Below are 23834 nucleotides of genomic sequence, written 5' to 3'. Positions count from 1 at the left end.
TTTTACCCTCCACGCTGCCCTCCAATGCTAAATTTGTGATCCCTCGATGCCTCAGAACATGTCCTACCAACCGATCCCTTCTTCTAGTCAAGTTGTGCCACAAACTTCTCTTCTCCCCAATCCTATTCAATACCTCCTCACCGAGCGAGGTGGCGCAGTGGTTAGACACTGGACTCGTATTCGGGAGGACGACGGTTCAATCCCGCGTCCGGCCATCCTGATTTAGGTTTTCCGTGATTTCCCTAAATCACTCCAGGCAAATGCCGGGATGGTTCCTCTGAAAGGGCACGGCCGACTTCCTTCCCCATCCTTCCCTAATTCGATGAGACCGATGACCACGCTGTCTGGTCTCCTTCCCCAAAAAAAAAAAAAAAAAAAAAAAAAAAAAAATACCTCCTCATTAGTTACGTGATCTACCCACCTTATCTTCAGCATTCTTCTGTAGCACCACATTTCGAAAGCTTCTATTCTCTTCTTGTCCAAACTAGTTATCGTCCATGTCTCACTTCCATACATGGCTACACTCCATACAAATACTTTCAGAAACGACTTCCTGACACCTAAATCTATATTTGATGTTAACAAATTTCTCTTCTTGAGAAACGCTTTCCTTGCCATTGCCAGTCTACATTTTATATCCTCTCTACTACGACCATCATCGGTTATTTTACTCCCCAAATAGCAAAACTCCTTTACTACTTTAAGTGTCTCATTTCCTAATCTAATTCCCTCAGCATCACCCGACTTAATTTGACTACATTCCATTATCCTCGTTTTGCTTTTGTTGATGTTCATCTTATATCCTCCTTTCAAGACACTGTCCATTCCGTTCAACTGCTCTTCCAAGTCCTTTGCTGTCTCTGACAGAATTACAATGTCATCGGCGAACCTCAAAGTTTTTACTACTTCTCCATGAATTTTAATACCTACTCCGAATTTTTCTTTTGTTTCCTTTACTGCTTGCTCAATATACAGATTGAATAACATCGGGGAGAGGCTACAACCCTGTCTCACTCCTTTCCCAACCACTGCTTCCCTTTCATGCCCCTCGACTCTTATAACTGCCATCTGGTTTCTGTACAAATTGTAAATAGCCTTTCGCTCCCTGTATTTTACCCCTGCCACCTTCAGAATTTGAAAGAGAGTATTCCAGTCAACATTGTCAAAAGCTTTCTCTAAGTCTACAAATGCTAGAATTGTAGGTTTGCCTTTTCTTAATCTTTCTTCCAAGATAAGTCGTAAGGTCAGTATTGCCTCACGTGTTCCAACATTTCTACGGAATCCAAACTGATCTTCCCCGAGGTCCGCTTCTACCAGTTTTTCCATTCGTCTGTAAAGAATTCGCGTTAGTATTTTGCAGCTGTGACTTATTAAACTGATAGTTCGGTAACTTTCACATCTGTCAACACCTGCTTTCTTTGGGATTGGAATTATTATATTCTTCTTAAAGTCTGAGGGTATTTCGCCTGTCTCATACATCGTGCTCACCAGATGGTAGAGTTTTGCCATGACTGGCTCTCCTGAGGCCATCAGTAGTTCTAATGGAATGTTGTCTACTCCCGGGGCCTTGTTTTGACTCAGGTCTTTCAGTGCTCTGTCAAACTCTTCACGCAGTATCTTATCTCCCATTTCATCTTCATCTACATCCTCTTCCATTTCCATAATATTGTCCTCAAGTACATCGCCCTTGTATAAACCCTCTATATACTCCTTCCACCTTTCTGCTTTCCCTTCTTTGCTTAGAACTGGGTTGCCATCTGAGCTCTTGATATTCATACAAGTGGTTCTCTTCTCTCCAAAGGTCTCTTTAATTTTCCTGTAGGCAGTATCTATCTTACCCCTAGTGAGACAAGCCTCTACATCCTTACATTTGTCCTCTAGCCATCCCTGCTTAGCCATTTTGCACTTCCTGTCGATTTCATTTTTGAGACGTTTGTATTCCTTATTGCCTGCTTCATTTACTGCATTTTTATATTTTCTCCTTTCATCAATTAAATTCAATATTTCTTCTGTTACCCAAGGATTTCTATTAGCCCGCGTCTTTTTACCTACTTGATCGTCTGCTGCCTTTACCACTTCATCCCTCAGAGCTACCCATTCTTCTTCTACTGTATTTCTTTCCCCCATTCCTGTCAATTGTTCCCTAATGCTCTCCCTGAAACTCTCTACAACCTCTGGTTCTTTCAGTTTATCCAGGTCCCATCTCCTTAAATTCCCACCTTTTTGCAGTTTCTTCAGTTTCAATCTGCAGTTCATAACCAATAGATTGTGGTCAGAATCTACATCTGCCCCAGGAAATGTCTTACAGTTTAAAACCTGGTTCCTAAATCTCTGTCTTACCATTATATAATCTATCTGAAACCTGTCAGTATCTCCAGGCTTCTTCCATGTATACAGCCTCCTTTCATGATTCTTGAACCAAGTGTTAGCTATGATTAAGTTATGCTCTGTGCAAAATTCTACAAGGCGGCTTCCTCTTTCATTCCTTCCTCCCAATCCATATTCACCTACTATGTTTCCTTCTCTCCCTTTTCCTACTGACGAATTCCAGTCACCCATCACTATTAAATTTTCGTCTCCCTTCACTACCTGAATAATTTCTTTTATCTCGTCATACATTTCATCTATTTCTTCATCATCTGCAGAGCTAGTTGGCATATAAACTTGTACTACTGTAGTAGGCATGGGCTTTGTGTCTATCTTGGCCACAATAATGCGTTCACTATGCTGTTTGTAGTAGCTAACCCGCACTCCTATTTTTTTATTCATTATTAAACCTACTCCTGCATTACCCCTATTTGATTTTGTATTTATAACCCTGTAATCACCTGACCAAAAGTCTTGTTCCTCCTGCCACCGAACTTCACTAATTCCCACTATATCTAACTTTAACCTATCCATCTCCCTTTTTAAATTTTCTAACCTACCTGCCCGATTAAGTGATCTGACATTCCACGCTCCGATCCGTAGAACGCCAGTTTTCTTTCTCCTGATAACAACGTCCTCTTGAGTAGTCCCCGCCCGGAGATCCGAATGGGGGACTATTTTACCTCCGGAATATTTTACCCAAGAGGGCGCCATCATCATTTAATCATACAGTAGAGCTGCATGTCCTCAGGAAAAATTACGGCTGTAGTTTCCCCTTGCTTTCAGCCGTTCGCAGTACCAGCACAGCAAGGCCGTTTTGGTTAATGTTACAAGGCCAGATCAGTCAATCATCCAGACTGTTGCCCCTGCAACTACTGAAAAGGCTGCTGCCCCTTTCAGGAACCACATGTTTGTCTGGCCTCTCAACAGATACCCCTCCGTTGTGGTTGCACCTACGGTACGGCCATCTGTATCGCTGAGGCACGCAAGCCTCCCCACCAACGGCAAGGTCCATGGTTCATGGGGGGGCTCGCAGATTAAGGTAACAAATTTTATTATTTCAGGGATTGCATTCATTAAGTACAGGGATCATTATTTTAAAATTGATCAAGTTTTGTTTTATAACCAGGGCCAATTTCAAATCAAGAGTGTTGAATCAGATTCAATTTTTGTGTTCTGTAAATTCATACAGTTTTGGTTTGATTTAAAGTTATTGACAATTTACATTCTCGCAGTCAGATAAGTTACGTACAGGACAAGTCGCATAAGCGACGAAATAAAATACATGTTCGCATGCCATTCCCATTTTAAGAGTTGTGCTGCTGGCTACTGTCAGTTACGTAGTTGCAATCATCATTAGAAACATAAATGTTCCAAGTCATTTGGTTGGATGAGTCTTGTTTCACATTGTTTCCAACTTCCGGGCAAGTTTACATGTCCCAAGAGTGAAACATGGCAGGGGATTGACTGCTACGGTCGCAGGTTCGAGTCCTGCCTCGGGCATCGATGTGTGTGATGTCCTTAGGTTAGGTAGGTTTCAATAGTTCTAAGTCTAGGGGACTGATGACCTCAGCAGTTAAGTCTCATAGTGCTCAGAGCTATTCGAACAATTTTTTGACATGCTTGGGGTCACAATACATAGTTAACAGACCCGAAAACTGCTTGTAAATAACGCAGTACACTGATGTGTGGACACGAAAACAACTCGTATATTGCCAAAATAATGCAGTACACAGCATACAGACATGTAAACACCTCCTAAATTGTCAAAATAATGCATATACAATGCTCTGCAAACACAATTGCTAATTGTAAACTGTCGAAATCATTGCATGCAAACTACTCTTTAATCGCCGAAATAATGCAGTACACTGATGTACAGACACTAAAACAACTCGCAAACTGTTGAAATAACGCATTGCACAGCCTACAGACTCGCCCACAACGCTTAAACTGCCGAAAATAGTGTAGTACACGAACACTCAGTGCACGTAAAAAACGCAACCTATCAGGGAACTGTTCCAACGTGCTCACGCGCCAACGCCATCGACTCCACATACATTGGGGTGCACCGGCGGTCCCTGCGAAGTGACAACGAGGCTGTCAGCTGCCGAGCCATGCACAGGTGTCTGTTCGGGTTCCACAAGTGTCTGTTCGGGTTCCACAAGCATGAGGTGGTGGCATCCCTTTCATACTTGAAACTCCTGTTGAAATACGTGTTCACCTAGGCACCATTCCTGATGCTATGATGCATAGCTGTGATGCGGGTCCAGGGCTGAGAGCAACATTTAGATAACAGCTAAAACGTTCGTAATGTTATACTGATGTCACATGTCTATCTAAATATTAGCCAACGCAACCTCTGGGTTGCTGGTGCGAAGCCTCTCCACCTGAAGATACTAACATCACAGGCCACGCTATAAAAATCTGTTCCAATGCTTTCCAGAATAGCACAGGAATCATTGTTCGTAGCGACCCTAATGGGACATGCGAGCTGCGTTTAGCCATGCACATGTCCTTACCTGCCCAGTGTGGCTGACACATCACCACAAAATGTTCGTCCTGCTGTCAATATACATCTCAGAAACCTTAAACATTCTCAATGCTAAAAGCTTTCATCATGTCTGCACATGTTCATGAAAACATCTTTAATCATAAAAGCATTCTTGTTTGGAAAGGGAGCACTGTCTAAGCACAGATGGGGGGAATCAGAACAATTATGCACACAGAATTCGAAGCACTGTCCTACAGAAGAGAAGCAAATGGTGGGAATTTTCGGTATTCTACAGCTACTGGTCTGGATATGTCCTAATGCTGCAGTGGCAGATGAGTGTTGGCATCCCCACCAGAGATGGATAGTCTGTTTCAACTTGTCTTTGAACACTTGATTTCTCAGAACTTTTCATAGATACCTTGCCTCCATCTTGTTTGAATCAGTTTGTATATACTCCTACATCCCAGCACAATGGATGTCTTGTGAATGAATGGAGCATTTTGACTGACTTATTGAACTTACCTGCTGAATTACTTATGCCTCCAGTGTGGAAGCCCTGTCTGCCTTTTTTTTTCTTTCTGTAGACGAGACTTTCAGCGTCAAAATTTTTTTTTCACAGATCACCATATTGCACTGACAATTAAACCCTGCAAAGTGGCCTACAGATCGTCAAATATGGAAAGACTCTTACTCAATTAAACTGCTCTGCCACTCAGGACAGGAGATTGAATATTAGAGTGTGAAACTGATCTCCAACCCAGCAATATGTCACCACATACTGTGTCGATGTAGTAAACATACAGTACGTATGCTGCACCATACAAAATCGCCTCTGTTACATCATTTGTATGGCTATCGGCCGCCAGACTCTCGCATACATACCGCGAAGACAGACAGCAAAAGCACAAGCATCTTAGGTACACTCCTCACTGCACTAGATATTTCCCATGAGGTCCAGCAGTCATCCACTCCTGATGTGTAACCAGAGTGCCCTAAGTGGATCGAAGTCACTCTCACAACTGTTGTGCACGGTCTCGTTTCCTCTCAGCACTAACGTGTTACTGTTTCTGGTCCAGACACACTTGCTTGCTTTTCTACACCCATCTCCAGACACTGGGATTACAAGAAAATATGTAATTTTGCGTGGTTTGCCAGAATGTCATACCATTCTCACGATATCTCTCGACATCAAGCACATACCAATATCACAAGCATTGCAGTGTCGCTCACACAATATAATTCTTAAGATATAAACTGGAAATTATTTCTCTAGAAACCCGAAACTTTAGCGAGCTGGAGTGTGCTCTAAACCACTGAGTAACTAGAAACTTATCCTGTCTATGAAGACCGTTAGTAAAAACTAAAAAAAAAAAAAAAGAGCAAACTGATATTTACACTAGTGAATACCAATGTCGGTGATGTAACAGATTCCAAATCATCCCTATAATTTACAAAGTCAACTAAGGTGTTCATCATGAGTAGAGAATCAGCAAACATGTCTTCCACCTGTCTTTCACATGCTAGATGCACACACTACAATCAATGTTCCCTCAACTAAATAAAGGTGCAAAATGTGCAGAATCAGTCAACCGGACAATTTACATAGCAGGAAATAATAGTCCAGCACAAACACATGTCCATATTGAATCTTCTCAAATTACCATGCAATCATGGAAGCTGCCCAACACATACTAAGTATTAGTTCGCTTGAAAGGTGGCTAAAGTTTCGCATCTTACAAGCACTCATCTACATGCATTGCCATGATCTTCAACTACAATTAGGTATCATTTGATAGGTTGTACATCGTATAAATGGTGGTCCATTGATAGAGACTGGGCCAAATATCTCACGAAATAAGCATCAAACGAAAAAACTACAAAGAACGACACTCGTCTAGCTTGAAGGGGGAAACCAGATGGCGCTATGGTTGGCCCACTAGATGGCACTGCCATAGGTCAAACGGATATCAACTGCGTTTTTTAAAAGAGGAACCCGATTTTTTATTACTGCCCTAAAAGGGGCAGAGTTGGCAATTGATCAGAAACTTTAGTTAGGAAATAGAGACATATCTAATAAAGTTTTGTTTTTTAATCTACAATAAATGTATAATAAGAAAGAAGGTTTATCATTAAATAGTATTAGTTCCCTTAATACACTCCTGGAAATTGAAATAAGAACACCGTGAATTCATTGTCCCAGGAAGGGGAAACTTTATTGACACATTCCTGGGCTCAGATACATCACTTGATCACACTGACAGAACCACAGGCACATAGACACAGGCAACAGAGCATGCACAATGTCGGCACTAGTACAGTGTATATCCACCTTTCGCAGCAATGCAGGCTGCTATTCTCCCATGGAGACGATCGTAGAGATGCTGGATGTAGTCCTGTGGAACGGCTTGCCATGCCATTTCCACCTGGCGCCTCAGTTGGACCAGCGTTCGTGCTGGACGTGCAGACCGCGTGAGACGACGCTTCATCCAGTCCCAAACATGCTCAATGGGGGACAGATCCGGAGATCTTGCTGGCCAGGGTAGTTGACTTACACCTTCTAGAGCACGTTGGGTGGCACGGGATACATGCGGACGTGCATTGCCCTGTTGGAACAGCAAGTTCCCTTGCCGGTCTAGGAATGGTAGAACGATGGGTTCGATGACGATGTACCGTGCACTATTCAGTGTCCCCTCGACGATCACCAGTGGTGTACGACCAGTGTAGGAGATCGCTCCCCACACCATGATGCCGGGTGTTGGCCCTGTGTGCCTCGGTCGTATGCAGTCCTGATTGTGGCGCTCACCTGCACGGCGCCAAACACGCATACGACCATCATTGGCACCAAGGCAGAAGCGACTCTCATCGCTGAAGACGACACGTCTCCATTCGTCCCTCCATTCACGCCTGTCGCGACACCACTGGAAGCGGGCTGCACGATGTTGGGGCGTGAGCGGAAGACGGCCTAACGGTGTGCGGGACCGTAGCCCAGCTTCATGGAGACGGTTGCGAATGGTCCTCGCCGATACCCCAGGAGCAACAGTGTCCCTAATTTGCTGGGAAGTGGCGGTGCGGTCCCCTACGGCACTGCGTAGGATCCTACGGTCTTGGCGTGCATCCGTGCGTCGCTGCGGTCCGGTCCCAGGTCGACGGGCACGTGCACCTTCCGCCGACCACTGGCGACAACATCGATGTACTGTGGAGACCTCACGCCCCACGTGTTGAGCAATTCGGCGGTACGTCCACCCGGCCTCCCGCATGCCCACTATACGCCCTCGCTCAAAGTCCGTCAACTGCACATACGGTTCACGTCAACGCTGTCGCGGCATGCTACCAGTGTTAAAGACTGCGATGGAGCTCCGTATGCCACGGCAAACTGGCTGACACTGACGGCGGCGGTGCACAAATGCTGCGCAGCTAGCGCCATTCGACGGCCAACACCGCGGTTCCTGGTGTTTCCGCTGTGCCGTGCGTGTGATCATTGCTTGTACAGCCCTCTCGCAGTGTCCGGAGCAAGTATGGTGGGCCTGACACACCGGTGTCAATGTGTTCTTTTTTCCATTTCCAGGAGTGTAATTCATTTACGCTGAGGTTGTAATTTATATGTTGAAGAGCATTAAGAGATCCTAACATCTGCTTCAGGGGGTAGTCAGACATCGTTTTAGCGTTCAATATTTTCCGTTGCGCACATGCATTTTACACCCGCCTGGAGTAGCACCTTGGGCGCTCTTGGGGAGTGTCCAGATGGGTAGGTCAGCTACACCCCACAGGCCTTTCCATTTAGACAGCTCCTGCCGTTAACGGGAAACGTGAATCATTCCCACCGTAGGTCACTGCTGACTCGTCACACACCGCTAGACAGAAATATCCTAGGAAATCGGTCACTAACATATTTGATCGCTATACTTACAATTAAACGTTACAATCACGGTCTCAATTGAATGACATTCGACAATGAGAGAAGTATTGGAACTAAACTCTTCTGATGGCTGCGGCCCTGGAAATCGAAATATCTGTACCATTCTTATTACCTGACATACTCTTCCCTTTGCTATCACAGTATTACACGTGAAATCCGTACCTTCCATACGAGTGGACGTAAGTCATTTCCTTTGCACATGTCGGACCACAAACACTTACTTTTAAGCCTGATGCTCAAGGTGAACCTATCACGCGTCCCCTACTACTAAGTATAATACTTCGCCAATAAATGATTGCTGATGATACGAATAATACTGAGAGAAAATCAGCGATGGGTGAACGTGCCACCACTGGGTCTTAGAAATAGAGGCGAAATCGTCTTACAAACCGCCAAATGTAAAAAAATTCGATTGCAACAACTACTGTCTGTTACTGTCACAAGCGATCTTAGTTCTACAGGTGCACACAAATATGCATGTTAAAATCTATACTGGCTTTATAAATCGAGGTATGGCACTACCTCCGAATGACGTGTTTTTTATTCTTCCAGACAAATACGGTGACACTGAACATACACAGTGGGAGTGTATATTATCAGACCAGCGGTGCAGTTACTCATCGCCGACAGTACACCCTCATAATAAAATTACCTAATTTTGAAAGTGATTCGGATAAGGAGCATGGTATGAAAACAGCATTTGCAACTCCCTCATGCCTCCACTAGATATTTCTCCAGTATTTGTAACGCATTCTGTCTCAATACCATGTCAGAGGTTCTGCGATATATCCACTGAGTTATAGGTGATGGTTGATGGAGAAGCATCACAAACAGTTGTAGATGGTGTGCTGATTGAGGTCATAAGAAATGTACACTTGTTTTTTAGATCTCTAGTGCTAAGCTTTCAGTAGAAATGCTGTCTATGATTTGGAATCAAGTCTTTCCATTCAACCACATACCTGCTTTGTATGTGATGGAGAGGTCCTTTAATGATTACAGCCAAAAGTGAATCATATTTCTAGTCTCTCATATCTTGAAACGAGTAAACTTCCTCGAACCTATCTGATACAGTAAAATTCTAACGTGGTTTTAGGTATTCCCTAAGGATCTTGCAAGTGCCCCTCAGACTCTGCGCTACCATCCCTACAGCTTTGCGCATATAATCGTTCCAATGTAAATTGGAACTGAGTAGAAGTCGGAGAAAGCTGTATCTACCATGTTCTACAACTCATGTAGATACAGGCTAAGCTGAGTTACTGCAACAGGACTGTGTTTTGACCACTCAATGGAAACGGGAACAGAGAGAAGGACGAGGATTTTGCTACTGCACTGTGGTGCGTCCCCAAACTTCATACAAATACTGCAGATCTGCATCCCTCAGGGTCCCTTCACGTCTAGCGCCCCCAACATGCTATCTTCGTTATTCTGTACCATCCATCAGAGAAAAATTACGAACTTTAGAGAACTCGATAAGATTTACACCACATCTGTCTCCTCCCATATATCGAAAACAAATAACGCATGCATGCCGGCAACGAGCACATGTGACAATCCTATTAAATATACAGGTATGAATCAGTTGCACAGTCTAGTTTAAGGTTTCATCACCTGTACTGTAGGAGCATGATCGTATCCCACAGACTATACTGTAAGTCACAAGAGACGCTCCCTGAGGCCCTGTTCCGTTGTTTCAAACATTCTTTTTTTCTGCTGTAATACGCTTTGTACACTGCTATACATTTTGTTTTTCCGCCATGACTTCAAGGTCTGTGTCAGGTTCTAAACTGACATTAACATGTTCTGATCCATTACCTCTCGCAGAAAACTAGACGTTGCATGGTGTAAATGATGTTTTTATGGCTGCTACCATAATACACCACACACATCGGATGATTTCAAATGAAAGACAGTTACAACACAAGGGAACTGGAAGAGTTTGGCTGCTGTGTGAAGAGTTTCCAAACTGCAGTCCGAAGGTGATTGACGACCTTTACATTTAAACTCACCTGCTACAGTGACAGAATAGCTGATGGCTCAGTGTCCCGTTTTTACTGATTCCTCATATTGCAATCTTGTACGAGAGCACTGTTTTGGTGCTAACCATCCCCAGAAGGTGTTGCCCCTCCACCAAAACTCTTTCTGCAACTCAAAAAAGCGGTGTCAGTCAAACATTATGTCGTAACCAACAGCAAGCCAGTGGACGGATGGGATGGAAAAGAGACTGTCGATGTCCTGTAATAATAAGCATCACAGTTGATAGTGCAAACAATTTTAGCAATTTTACAGTAATTTCAACACCAACCAATGAAGTGCTGAAATGTTTACCAATTTCAGTATCATAGCTAAACTGCAACTTCTCTTCTTTGCGAGTATCATTGTGAATGTTGATAGATGACAGTGCAGTATGTCCCTCATTGTTAGTTCTCGAACACATACATCATCAAAGTATACCAGACAGCTCTCTACATATTTCTAACACCTCCAGCATAGTGCTTAATTTTTGATCTATTTCTATGCAGATGGGAGTCACAGAGCATTCTCGCAGTGTTAGGATAAAATTAGAGACTGAAAGACCCCCTTGCACTGTCTTTGGCCAGTCCAGACTGCTGCATCGTTTCCAGTTTAATCTGCAGCTGACCAGAAGTATACCCGCTCTTGTAAGAAATTTTTCTGGCTCGGCCCAGTGCAATGCTGTCCGCTAGATTTGTCATGTATAAAAAGAAACAACTGATTTTTCTTTACGATAATCGGGATGACAATGGATTGCAGAAATTAGTAAATTCTTTAAATTCAGATGAATGATTGTCAAAAAGTTAATTTTATAAAAAAGATTATTATTAAAAGATTTTTTAAAGCCTTTGATATAACAATAGCACAAATTTGGCTGTAACAAATTAGATACGCGCGCGGCTGCTTTTACCGTATACTACATCGCTCAGGCACGACCGGCCCAACCGCCCGACTGCGAGCTACCGCCAGTACTGCCGACACAGCTCCTACTGCAGCCGACACTGCTCTCTGGCCTGCGATTCTATTGTAGCTTACACATCGCAGGCAGCGCGTGGGCAGTCCATCGAAATTACATCTACTCGAGTGCGCTAGCAATAAATTCCTTAGTCATGGACCTCTTACATGGTTAAGAAGAACAAGAAATGGGTGATTTTTATGCATGATGGCGCTCCAGACACACGGAGTTTGAAGCATTTTACGAAAATAACTAAGCTGGGAATTTGTGTTGGATGGGACGCACACCCGGATAGCCGAAGGGGCGATCAAGGCAAGCACTTCCGTAAACCGGGAAATTCGGCTTTGTGTCCCGGCGCGGCACTCATTTTTACTTGAAGCCACTGAATTTCTTTCATTGCCCGATTGTGGCTGATATCGGAATTTCAGTTTCTTCAGAACAAATTGTGTTTCGTCTAAATAACTAATCCATACTGCTGTGTACCAATGTACAGGTAACACAGCAAGCAAAACTGTAACCGAGTCGGAGTCGGGCAATGTTGAATGCAAGCATGAGGTCGAAGAGTGAAGCAGATATTACTGTTGTCAACAGCAAGTACTGACAGTGAATAACCAAGTTTTTTTCCAGGCCAAGACACTCAGCGCATTCTGTCACCATTGGCTCTGTTGTGCAGATACGAGTAGAACATATTAGACCAATGTTATGACGACTCTGTTATCGAAAAATCTTGATTTTCTCGTCGTGGTTTAATAGAAGGCAATGCAAGGTTCCAGGCTGTGCTCAGCTGAAATCTCGCATCCCTGTTGTCCTATGGTTTTTAGTGAGTAACGCGTGGCCGCAATGTTAGTAAACATAGCGCACAGCACACGCGCAGGAGGGTCGCGATTTTCGGCAAAGGGCGTTTGAGTATGGCGCCATCTACCTGCAAATTTCCACGCCTGCACATTCCTCGCGTGCATGTTCTATATACATAGGGGTCGACGTGCGGATACATTCAGTTCAACCATCTGAAGATGTCGGACAATTGCCCCGAGGAAATATTGTGGAATTTATACGTCACCCGGCGGCAAACCCGTGAAGACTATTTACAACATATCCACCGGGGAAGTTTGAAGAGTCACAAATACTATGCTTAACAAAACGAACAATTTTTAAAAAAGGGTATAATGTTAACAGAGAATTTCCATAAAAACAAAACAACTTAATCAGCTGATATGTTAATGCATGACTCATGGGCAGGGGTGGCCTTTCTCTCAGCTCTGAGCAAGTGAACGAAGTTAGCTGACAGTAATTATTCCGACAGACTAGCTACGCGGTGCTGCAGTCTTACCTCAAACTTCTTCTCTTAAAAGAAATAACATTAATCAAAATTTATGTTCTTCTCGCCTTCAAAAATACCATTAACGGTACTGTACCAGTTTCTATGGTCAACATACATATTCTTCATACCTTATTTAGAATGAATTATTGTTCTGTATTGACTGAAGAGTATTGAAATACACATATCAAAAAAAGTTTTGCACCATCTCGGTTCCGAGAATTCCGCAACCTGTACAGAAAATTTGAATAGAGATCAACATAAACACCATTCCCGCCCTTTTTATTGCTCATGAAAACCACACATTGCATGTTGTACTACCATACACCGAGACCTTCAGAGGTGGTGGTCAAGATTGCTGTACACTCCGGTACCTCTAATAACCAGTAGCACTTCCTCTTGCATTGATGGGTGCCTCTATTTGTCGTGGCATACTATCCACAAGTTCATGAAGGCACTGTTCGTCCAGACTGTCCCACTCCTCAACGGCAATTCGGCGTAGATCCCTCAGAGTGGTTGGTGGGTTGCGTCGTCCATAAACAACCTTTTCAATCTACCCCCGCATATTCGATAGGGTTCGTGTCTGCAGAACATGCTGGCCACTCTAGAAGAGCGATGTCGTTATTCTGAAGGAAGTCATTCACAGGATGTGCACAATGGGGGCGCGAATTGTCCATGAAGACGAATGCCTCGCCAATATGCTGCCGATATGGTTGCACTATCGGTCGGAGGATGGCATTCACGTTATGCACAGCCGTTTCTGCGCCTTCCATGACCACCAGCGGCGTATTTCGGCCCCACATAATGCCACCCCAAAACAACAGGGAACCTCCACCTTGCTGCAATCACTGGAAAATGTGTCTAAGGCGTTCAGCATGACCAGGTTGCCTCCAAACACGTCTCCGACGACTGTCTGATTGAAGGCATATGTGACACTCATCGGTGGAGAGAATGTGATGCCTATCCTGAGCGGTCCATTCTGCATGTTGTTCCGCCCATCTGTACCGCGTTACATGGTGTCGTGGTTACAAAGATGAACCTCGCCATCGACGTCGGGAGTGAAGTTGCGCATCATGCAGCCTATTGCGAGTAGTTTGAGTCGTAACACGACGTCCTGTAGCTGCACTAAAAGCATTACTCAATACGTTGGCGTCGCTGTCAGGTTTCCTCCGAGCCATAATCCGTAGGTAGCGGTCATTTAATGCAGTAGTAGCGCTTGGGCGGCCTGAGCGAGGCATTTCATCGACAGTTCCTGTCTCTCTGTATCTGCTCCATGTCCGAACAACACCGCTTTGGTTCACTGCGAGACGCCTGGACACGTCCCTTGTTGAGAGCTCTTCCTGGCACACAGTAACAATGCGGACGCGTTCGAACCGCGGTATTGACCAAAATATTGAAATGTATGTGAAATCTTATGGGACTTAACTGCTAAGGTCATCAGTCCCTAAGCTTACACACTACTTAACCTAAATCATCCTTAGGACAAACACACACACCCATGCCCGAGGGAGGACTCGAACCTCCGCCGGGATCAGCCGCACAGGGTATTGACCGTCTTAGGTATGGTTGAACTACAGAAAACAGGAGCTGTGTACCTCCTTCCTGGTGGAATGACTGGAAGTGATCGGCTGTCGGACCCCCTCCGTCTAATAGGCGCTGTTCATGCATAGGTCAGTTAAAGGGACTGTGTCTGTGATACAATATCCACAGTCAACGTCTATCTTGAGGAGTTCTGGGAACCGGGGTATGCAAAACTTTTTTTGATGTGTGTATAAGCGTCGTTTGCTTCTGTCTGTTGCTCTTACGCTATCATCAATACCATGCTAGACGAGCGAGTGCAATAGTCGTTATGCATCAGTTAAACAACTTATCATAATGTCTGCGTATAAACTGGATAATCAGAATGTTCAGTCGCTGTGTTGCAATGGAACATCAGCGCAATGAGACGAGAAATAAGAAACCTAGAAAAATTGGTTATATTTTAGACGGACACTTATAGGACAGTAAGTAGTTTGGTTCTCAGATTCGAATCGAGTGTGGTTCAACAAGTCATTTATTCACTCTAAAATCTCGACACATACATTTTAATGACAGAGAATAAGTTCCCCCAAAAAAAAAAAAGAACATAAAGTCTCGTAAAACTGACCGAGAATCTGCTCCAATGTAAAGAGCATCAAGTCACCTAAAATACTGAAACACAAAGCTTTCTGTAAGCTCAATTTAATCAAGGATGTCCCGCTAACACTGCGGGAAAGTAGCTCATTTACGTGGAAGACTGCTCGAGAAACGCTAAATCTTTCCTAATCTGCGCAGCTTGTAAACGCGAAGAAAACGAGTTCAAGACCCATGAAACAATGCAATTAATCAGGCAACCCAAGTTGCGTAGCACGCAATTTGTTAGCGGCTCAGAAAGTACAGAGCGCTAATGGGAAACACGTTACTTACTCCAATCGGTGTCAGCAAGGATGCGCCCAATCGGCGCCAGGATTAATGTCCTCTGTGCCAAGACCGCAAGTATGCTCTGGACCTAACTCGCCACGTGAACACATTGAACCAGCACATAGATTTACGTGCAGTGATACATCGTGGTAATTGTTAGGGGCAAGACCTTCTGGAGGGAAAAATGTGTAAAATGTTAAGAATGGGGTTAATGATGGCTCACTTTGTTTGTTTTGTGTCAATTCAAAGTTACCAAGGGTGCACAATTAGTACCTGACATCAGCATAACGTAAGCTTGTGCTGCGTTAAACAGATTGCACAGGCACAAAATTCCTCGAAGCTTTCAACTGTTACAGGAAGGCTGTGCCAACGCCACCTAGAGGGCGTGTGCATGCATTGAGGCTCGGCACGCTGTGGTGAGCTGCTCAACCAAGGTGACACACCTGGTATCGGCGGACGAGTGGCAGCACTGCGAATAGGCAGGCCACGCATGAGTCTTGCTGATCCGAAGTCCAGCGAATCCATCATCACTGAGGTGGTCGCCACGGCGAGGGTGCATCGCTGTGCCTGGAAACCTCATGTACCTGAGCCATTTCTCGGCAGGAAACTTACTACCCGTTGTCGATGGACAGAGGGCAACGCATGTCCTTCTGTGTTGCGGTGTCAGTCTCTAGTAATCATCGTTTTTAAAACAGATGTTCGTTGTTAAGTTTGCTTTAAGAAAAACGAAAGTAGTTGACACGTCTGTTCCTTCTGAACCTCCTTTTGTCTCATACACAGGTTCTGCTCGAAAATATGCACCATTATTTCATGAAGTCAGTTAACCGAGACTATCCTGCACCCCAGTGTAATTGAAAGAAACATCAGCAATCTTCATTTTATGGAACACAGTTTCTTACTATTAAGTTTTCTTTAAGAAAAGCTAAATGATTTGAAATTTATATTCCTCTCGAATCTTTTTTTTTTTTTTTTTTTTTTTTCGAAATGGCTCAAAGCACTATGGGACTTAACATCTGAGGTCATCAGTCCCCTAGACTTACAACTATTTAAACCTACCTAACCTAAAGACATCACACACATCCATGCCCGAGCAGGATTCGAAGCTGCGACCGTAACAGCAGCTCGGTTCCGGACTGAAGCACCTAGAACCGGTCGGCCACAACGGCCGGCTTCTTTTCTTTTTTTTCATACAGGATGACATTTATTGAACTATATGAAATTAAATTGTCATAACTTTTGAACGGTTTCCGTTAAGACGTTCAAACTGCACTGCTGGCCGCTGGACTTGATGGGAATTTTGATGGAATATGGTTTGGCTTAGCCACGAAGCCCACTTTCTTTTGGATGACTGCGTCAATAAGCAAAATTGGGGTGTTGAGGGACTGAGAATCAGCATTTCGCGATCGAGCAATCTCTTCACACTAACAAGTGATGAACAGGGCCACCATGTGGGTGTATTTTTTCTTTCATTTTTTTTGGGAAGAACCTGGAGGGATGTGAGATGACCGTCACAAATCGCTATGCGATATCGATTCATTTTTACGATCAGCATGTTTTCCCATTTTTAGTTGCTGGTATGTGGATTGTGTGTTAGAGTATTAAAGCTAATTCACAGGATAAAATTAAAACCACATGGTCAGTTGTCAAGGAAGTTTCTGGTGAGCAGCACAAGGTCGACGATACAAAGTTCGTAGTAAAAATATTTCTGTTACTGGTAAGTTAGGTATATGGACAGTATTTAACATTCATTTTCTGAACATTGCTGGGGTATTAAATAAAAACTCAGTTTCTTCAGAGAATCATATAACTCTCTTGGAAAATTCCTTTCCAAGATTAATGTCTGAAATACTCTTCTGTGATATTTACAGGGGGGAGATTGAGTCAGTAATTAAATCACTGAAGACCAAGGGCTCTCATAGATATTATGGAGTGCCTAGCAGAATATTAAAGTACTGTGCTGCACATGTTAGCCCTGTACTTAGCCATATTTATAATTTTTCCTTTATGAATGGTCAGTTAGCTCAACGAATATAGTAAAACAGTACTAAGGCCGCTTTATAACAAGGGAGAAAGGACAATGCAGACAATTTTAGACCTATTTCTCTCCCATCAGTGTTTGCTAAATTTACTGAAAAGGCTCTGTATGTAAGGATAATTGATCTTTTTCTTCGCATAATTTGCTGTCAAATGTACAGTTCGGTTTTAGAAATGGTTTAACAACTGAAAATGCTATATTCTCTTTTCTCTGTGAGGTACTAGTTGGTTGGGTTTAACAAAAGATTTCGAACACTAGCCATCTTTCTTGGTTTGACTAAGACGTTTAATTGTGTTGATCACAATATATTGTTCGAGAAGTTGGACCATTATGAAATACAGGGAACAGCTCACAACTGGTTCACCTCTTACTTTAACAACAGACAAAATACAAGCCGTTATACACAGTGTTGAGAATGTCTATGATGTGGGGTCTGAGTGGGGTACAGTCAAAGAGGATGCAACAAGGATCAGTGTTGGGGCCTCTCCTGTTCCCTATTTATATGAATGACATGCCCACTAGTATTACGGGTAAATCTAAAATATTTTTGTTTGCTGATGACGCTAGCTTGGTAGTATAGGATTTTTTGCGCAACATTGGCTCTTTGGCAAATAGTGCAGTTCAAGACATACGTTCATGGCTTGTAGCAAATAAACTAATGCTAAATCACAGTACGACTCAGGTTTTACAGTTTCCGACACACAATTCAACAAAACCCGACGTTTTAACTTCACAGAATGGGCATATGATTAGTGAAACTGAACAATTCAGTGTTCAGATAGATAGTAAACTGTAGTGGAAAGCCCACATTCATGATCTTGTTCCAAGACTTAATGCGCCATTTTTAATGTTCGAACAGTATATGCGGGAAGTGATAGTTCGACACTAAAAATAGTCTACTTTGCTTATTTTCATTCGCTTATGACATGATATTACATTTTGGGGTAACTCTTCCCATTCTCAAAGGATACGTTTGACTCAGAAACGGGCGGTTCGGGCAATAAGTGGTGTAAGTTCGCGAACCTCTTGTCGCTCCTGTACATTAGTCTGAATGTTCTGACATTGACCTCTGAATATATATATTCTTTACTGTCGTTTCTTGTTAATATTATTGACTGTAGTTTCTTGTTAACAATCACAGCATATTCCCAAGAATTAGGAGCTTTAGTTAATAACAGTCATAAACCCAACCTGCATTTGGATCACACTTCCTTGACTCGACTGCAGAAAGGTATGCAGCATACTGCTGCACCCATTTCAACAAGCTACCACAAGTATTCAAAAATTTTAGCAGTAATCCACGTCCTTTCAAATCGAAACTGAAGAGTTTCCCTTAGGTCACTTCTTCTATTCTGTCGAGGAGTTCCTTGAAAAATTAAGCTGATTTCTGTGCTATATTGTTGATTGCGTTTACATAAGCTTATGTTTTTTGGGTTAATAAACATTTTATTTTATCTATTATTAGTTTTATGTTGTAATTTCATGTACTGACACGTTCTATGACATTGGAGATTTATTCCTCAATTTGGTCCTAGGTAACTAGACGTGTAAAATAAAAATAAAAATTAAGTCCGGTTGGCGGTGAAAATGCGGGCGGGCTAAGGATCCTATTGTAGCGACACAGAAGGACATTGGTGGATCTTACCGCTTCACCCACGTGCTCCTTGGGTAGCCTAACTTCGACATCTGTCTGAATGCCCCAAACTAACGCCTCTTGTTTGTTGGAGAGCTGGACCGAGGGGTGGCAGTTGGCATCAGCCCGGCTACCTTTGGGAAATAAGTGGTACAGCAACCACGGTTCTTGGTGCTTGCGTCTTAAAGATCAACGCCGTGGCACCAATAATAGTGTCGGGACGGCGCCTCCGATTTTACGTTTCAAAATATGGATTCAGCGAATGAGATAGCATCGTGTTTGGCTTCCACAACACGCCGAAGAACCGACCAATCGGGGGTAACACTGTTTCAGTCTGGTCCAGCTTTGTAATTGTGAATAGTGGACACAGAAGGGGGGAAGTTTGCTTCCTTTCCCATGATATTTTCAATTTTTTGTGTCAGCCGTCACCCGTCAGCAATGGTACTGGTTCAGCCTCTCCGCCTATGATGTTTGTGAGAGGTTGGGAGCCGCAGAGATAGAAGGAATTTTTTGGGAAGTCAGGGACGAAGGTTCGAGTGGTGCGGACACTGATCGAGAGAGACGAAAGTTAGCATCATTAAGCTATTAGGCAATATACAACTCGGAACTAATTACATAAGATGTGCCACGAGGTTCTATCTTAGGGCCTGTGCTTTTTCTTGCTTAAATTCGTGACTTTTCACCAGTAGTAACATTGACAAATGTGAAGATCGTTTTGTTTGCAAATGATACAAACCTTGACATAAATAGGTTTGATGATGCCAAGATAGTTTTGTTGGCAGATATTAAACTCTGCAACAAAAAGCAAATCAAATATAGTTTTAAAAAGATAGGTTTATAAAATTTTCAAGGACGTTAATAAATGGCTTCTAGATAATTCTTTGTAACTTAATTTTAGAAAGACATGTCGTTTGTAGTTGAGAACTTGAAAGAGTTTTCCTTCCTGTACACATCTAAAGTATGACGACAAGCAGCTCCAAGAGGTTGACAGTGTTAAATTCTTTGGATTACATCTTGATAAATTAAGTTTGAAAGAGCACACCACAGAACTTCTGAAACATCTTCCTCTCCTCTCCTTCTGAACAGGCGTTGGAAGACCCAGCGGTACCGACCAGCCACCGTGTCATACTCAGACCACAGGCGTCACTGGATGCGGATATAGAGGGGCATGTGGTCAGCACACCGCTCTCCCGGCCGTATATCAGTTTCCGAGACCGGAGCCGTTACTTTTCAATCAAGTAGCTCCTCAGTTTCCCTCACAAGGGCTGAGTGCACCCCGCTTGCCAACAGCGCTCGGCAGACCGGATGGTCACCCATCCAAGTGCTAGCCTTGGCCGACAGCGCTTAACTTTTGTGATCTGACGGGAACCGGTGTTACCACTGCGGCAAGGCCGTTGGCGCAGAAACACCTTAACAAATCGTTATTTGCAATGCACATGTTGTCAGATACAGGCGAGATAAAAATAAATAGCAGGTATGCTTTACATGATGTCATATACGATCATTTTTCGGAAAAAACTCACTTAGCTAAGCTAAAGTTTTCCGAGTCCAAAAGCTTGTAATACGAATTATTTGTGAAGTGAACTTATTAACATCCTGTAAAAGCCTGTTCAAGGAACTAGGGATACTAACTACTGCTTCCCAATATATTTATTACTTCCTTAAATTTGTCGTCATATATCATATCTTCCTCAAACTAACAATACAGTTTATGCAATCAATAGAACCATAATTTCCAAGATCACTTGAAAACGACATATATCGCGCGTGACTGTCATGGTGGTGAATACCGATTAGTTATTGCGTTTGCTCACAGTGTTGTAACAGAATATCTTGCTACAGCGAGTCTTGTCATCAGTGCTCTACAGATGAGGGAAGCGAAGTCGATGCCGGAGTTAAAGTGGTGGAAAGTGGTTTAGGCTTCATGTAGTGACGGATCACTATTTTAAGAATTTCATAGACTGTCATCGGGAAACACCTGTCAAACTTGGTGAAAGATATAGCTAGACTGTACCCCAGCTACGGCAAAAGAGGATTGCTTCCGAATGCGTATACAAAACGCAGAATTGTCGGTGATAAAGAGCTGGGTAAAGAGTTAAATAAGTTAAACTGCTATCAGAATTTTTGGTGCATCTTTCGTCTTTGTTGTTGTCAACGCTGAAAACAAACTGGTTTTCTGGCGCCATGATAGTCGCGTGCTCGTCATTGTTGTAACCAACACTTTAAACAAAATCGATATCTCGCATCGTAACAGTCGCGCCTCAATATACATTGTGTGAAAGTGACCTGTGAAATTACCAATAAAAGAAAAACAATGTTCTTAAGGATTTAAAGTCATTGCATTTGATCCAGAAAGATATGCATTATTCGGGAAAACACATTTTCAATAATTTGCTAATTACCATATGTACTTTCACTATTAATAAGTTTCAGTTTAAGAGCCGCCTGAAGGATTTATTGGTGGCCAGCTCCTTCTGCATAGCTGATGAATTTCCCAATAGAACCAAATGATGTATGCATTATTAATAATATTAAATAACGTGAGTGTTAAGTAAAATCTCTCTTCTGCATGTCTTCAGGGCAATGATGTAATCAATGTAAATAAGAAGTGTTTCATGATGTGTAGTTATAACAGCCTAAGAGTTACCTTATGTACTTCACTGTATTGTAGATTTGACTGTTTTGTGACAAGTTCGTTATTGTTCGCCATCTTGTTAAAAGTTTACAGGTTGAACAACGTGGCTGTAGTACAATTATAACATAAGCAGCAACCAGTCGCAAGTATGGTTTGAAAAGTTTAACTTAGACCATTTCGAATTTATTACAAAGCCATGGCTCTTACAGCTTGTTTTTGCTTCCCTACCGGGGCCGGGTTTTGAATTTGTTCAAATGGTTCAAATGGCCCTGAGCATTATAGGACTTAACTTCTGTGGTCATCAGTCCCCTAGAACTTAGAAATACTTAAACCTAACTAACCCAAGGACATCAGAAACATCCATACCCGAGACAGGATTCGAAACTGTGACCGTAGCGGTCGCGCGGTTCCAGACTGAATTTGTTACTAGTATGTTTCGTTAATATAAAAATAAAGATTTTACGAGAAATTTTTTGATTTCGACCTTTACAGAAACATCCATAAAATGATTTTTTAAGTTAATAAAACATGAAATTGAGCGAAGTCTTTCGTGGTGGACGTTTCTGTGCAGTGAACTCCTCCTGTATTCGTCTTAGGCATTCGTTAAAAAAAATAAATAAATTGCACGTGCGCTAAGCGCTGTTTAATTCCCTGAGAAGTGCTTTACTACCACAAATTTATGTTTCATGTTACCTCAAACCCTTAACATTTCCAAACGCGTCGAAGCTTCACTTGAGTAGCACAATAGTTTCAAAGATGTTAGAGTAGTAAAGATGTTGAGTTACAAACGCTATACAGGATGTATGGACACAGTAAAATATGCCTTTGCTAGAGCGATGAAATTAATTTAAAAGTCGAAAAGAGAAATAAAATTATGGACAGGAAATTTTAGAACGGCTTTCTATTGAACTGCTAAGATTATTACGTAAAAGAATTACTATATGTAAATAATTAAAAGTTTATAGGTGTAGATTACGTAATTACTTCTTGAATGAAAACATGTTTATAATTTTTTGACTTACTCCACATCGATGAGGACAATTGTTCTTAGAACCTCAGGGAGCGACATTATCATATATCTTTTTTGGAAGTATGTACTGTATATTCTTGTTTTGCGAGCTGTATTACGCCCTTGAGGATTTTCTAACTGTGGATCTACAGAACAAATCGTATATCTGATCCAGTCTCCTCACTTGCTGCACCGTTACACCGTTAGTGCTGCCTGAATCACGGTTTCACGAGGACAGGGACGTGTTGAGCACCATCATTGCGTAGCGTGAATGTTGCTTATCACAATGTCCGTTGTATCTCCGCACTCAGATTCAATGGTCAGCAGTACCTGTGTGGTGGATTCGTTTCTCAACACTAATCAACATCATTCTCCATGAGAATGTGTCGACTGACGTCGACCGAAATGTGTGTTGTTAATAAGAGGCGTGTCAGAGAGCCGACGAAAGGACGTCACGCTCTCGTAATGGCCGGCGCAAAGTTACTCACTGACAATTACAAACATTCTGGAAGATTAGCGACAGTGAGATTGAAACGGTACATTTTTCAAGAATGATTGAAACCCACGCAGGAATCCGATCACATCTTCCAGAGGCTTCCCGATTTTGACTCCAGAGCTCCAACAATTAGCTTTCCAAGAGGTCCAGCACAGTCACAGACGCCAAGTTGAAGTAGCTACCCTGTTTAGCCTAGTTCCTGGATGTGGCCCCAAAGACTTGCTTAGTTCCTAAAAATCCTGCACATCTCCGATTTCTAATGACCTCCATATCGACGATAGGTTATGTTCTGTCCTCGTCCACCATTTCGTGTCACGTGTAAATGCTGCGCGAATCAACTGAACAATTAAAATATTTAAATGTTTACGTCCACAACGATCTAAGATGGATGTGCCACACACATAACAGTTGTCGAAAAAGCAGATGCCAGGCTATAAAATACTCTGGGTGACTTCTACGGATATGTAGCGTATCTACAAAGAAGTCTTCTTACAGAACCTACGTCCGACGCTGTCTGGACTGTTATT

General features: G+C 42.8%; 1 pseudogene; it reads right to left on the bottom strand.

The window, feature by feature from the left end:
* Window positions 1-20448: 20448 nt before the first annotated feature.
* LOC126177900 (5S ribosomal RNA) lies at window positions 20449-20566 on the bottom strand (annotated as a pseudogene).
* Window positions 20567-23834: the final 3268 nt, after the last annotated feature.

This window comes from Schistocerca cancellata, chromosome 3 (genome assembly GCF_023864275.1).
Source record: "Schistocerca cancellata isolate TAMUIC-IGC-003103 chromosome 3, iqSchCanc2.1, whole genome shotgun sequence".
NCBI lineage: Eukaryota > Metazoa > Arthropoda > Insecta > Orthoptera > Acrididae > Schistocerca > Schistocerca cancellata.
Note: the sequence above shows the minus strand (reverse complement) of the source record. Positions and strands in the feature narration are given on the sequence as shown.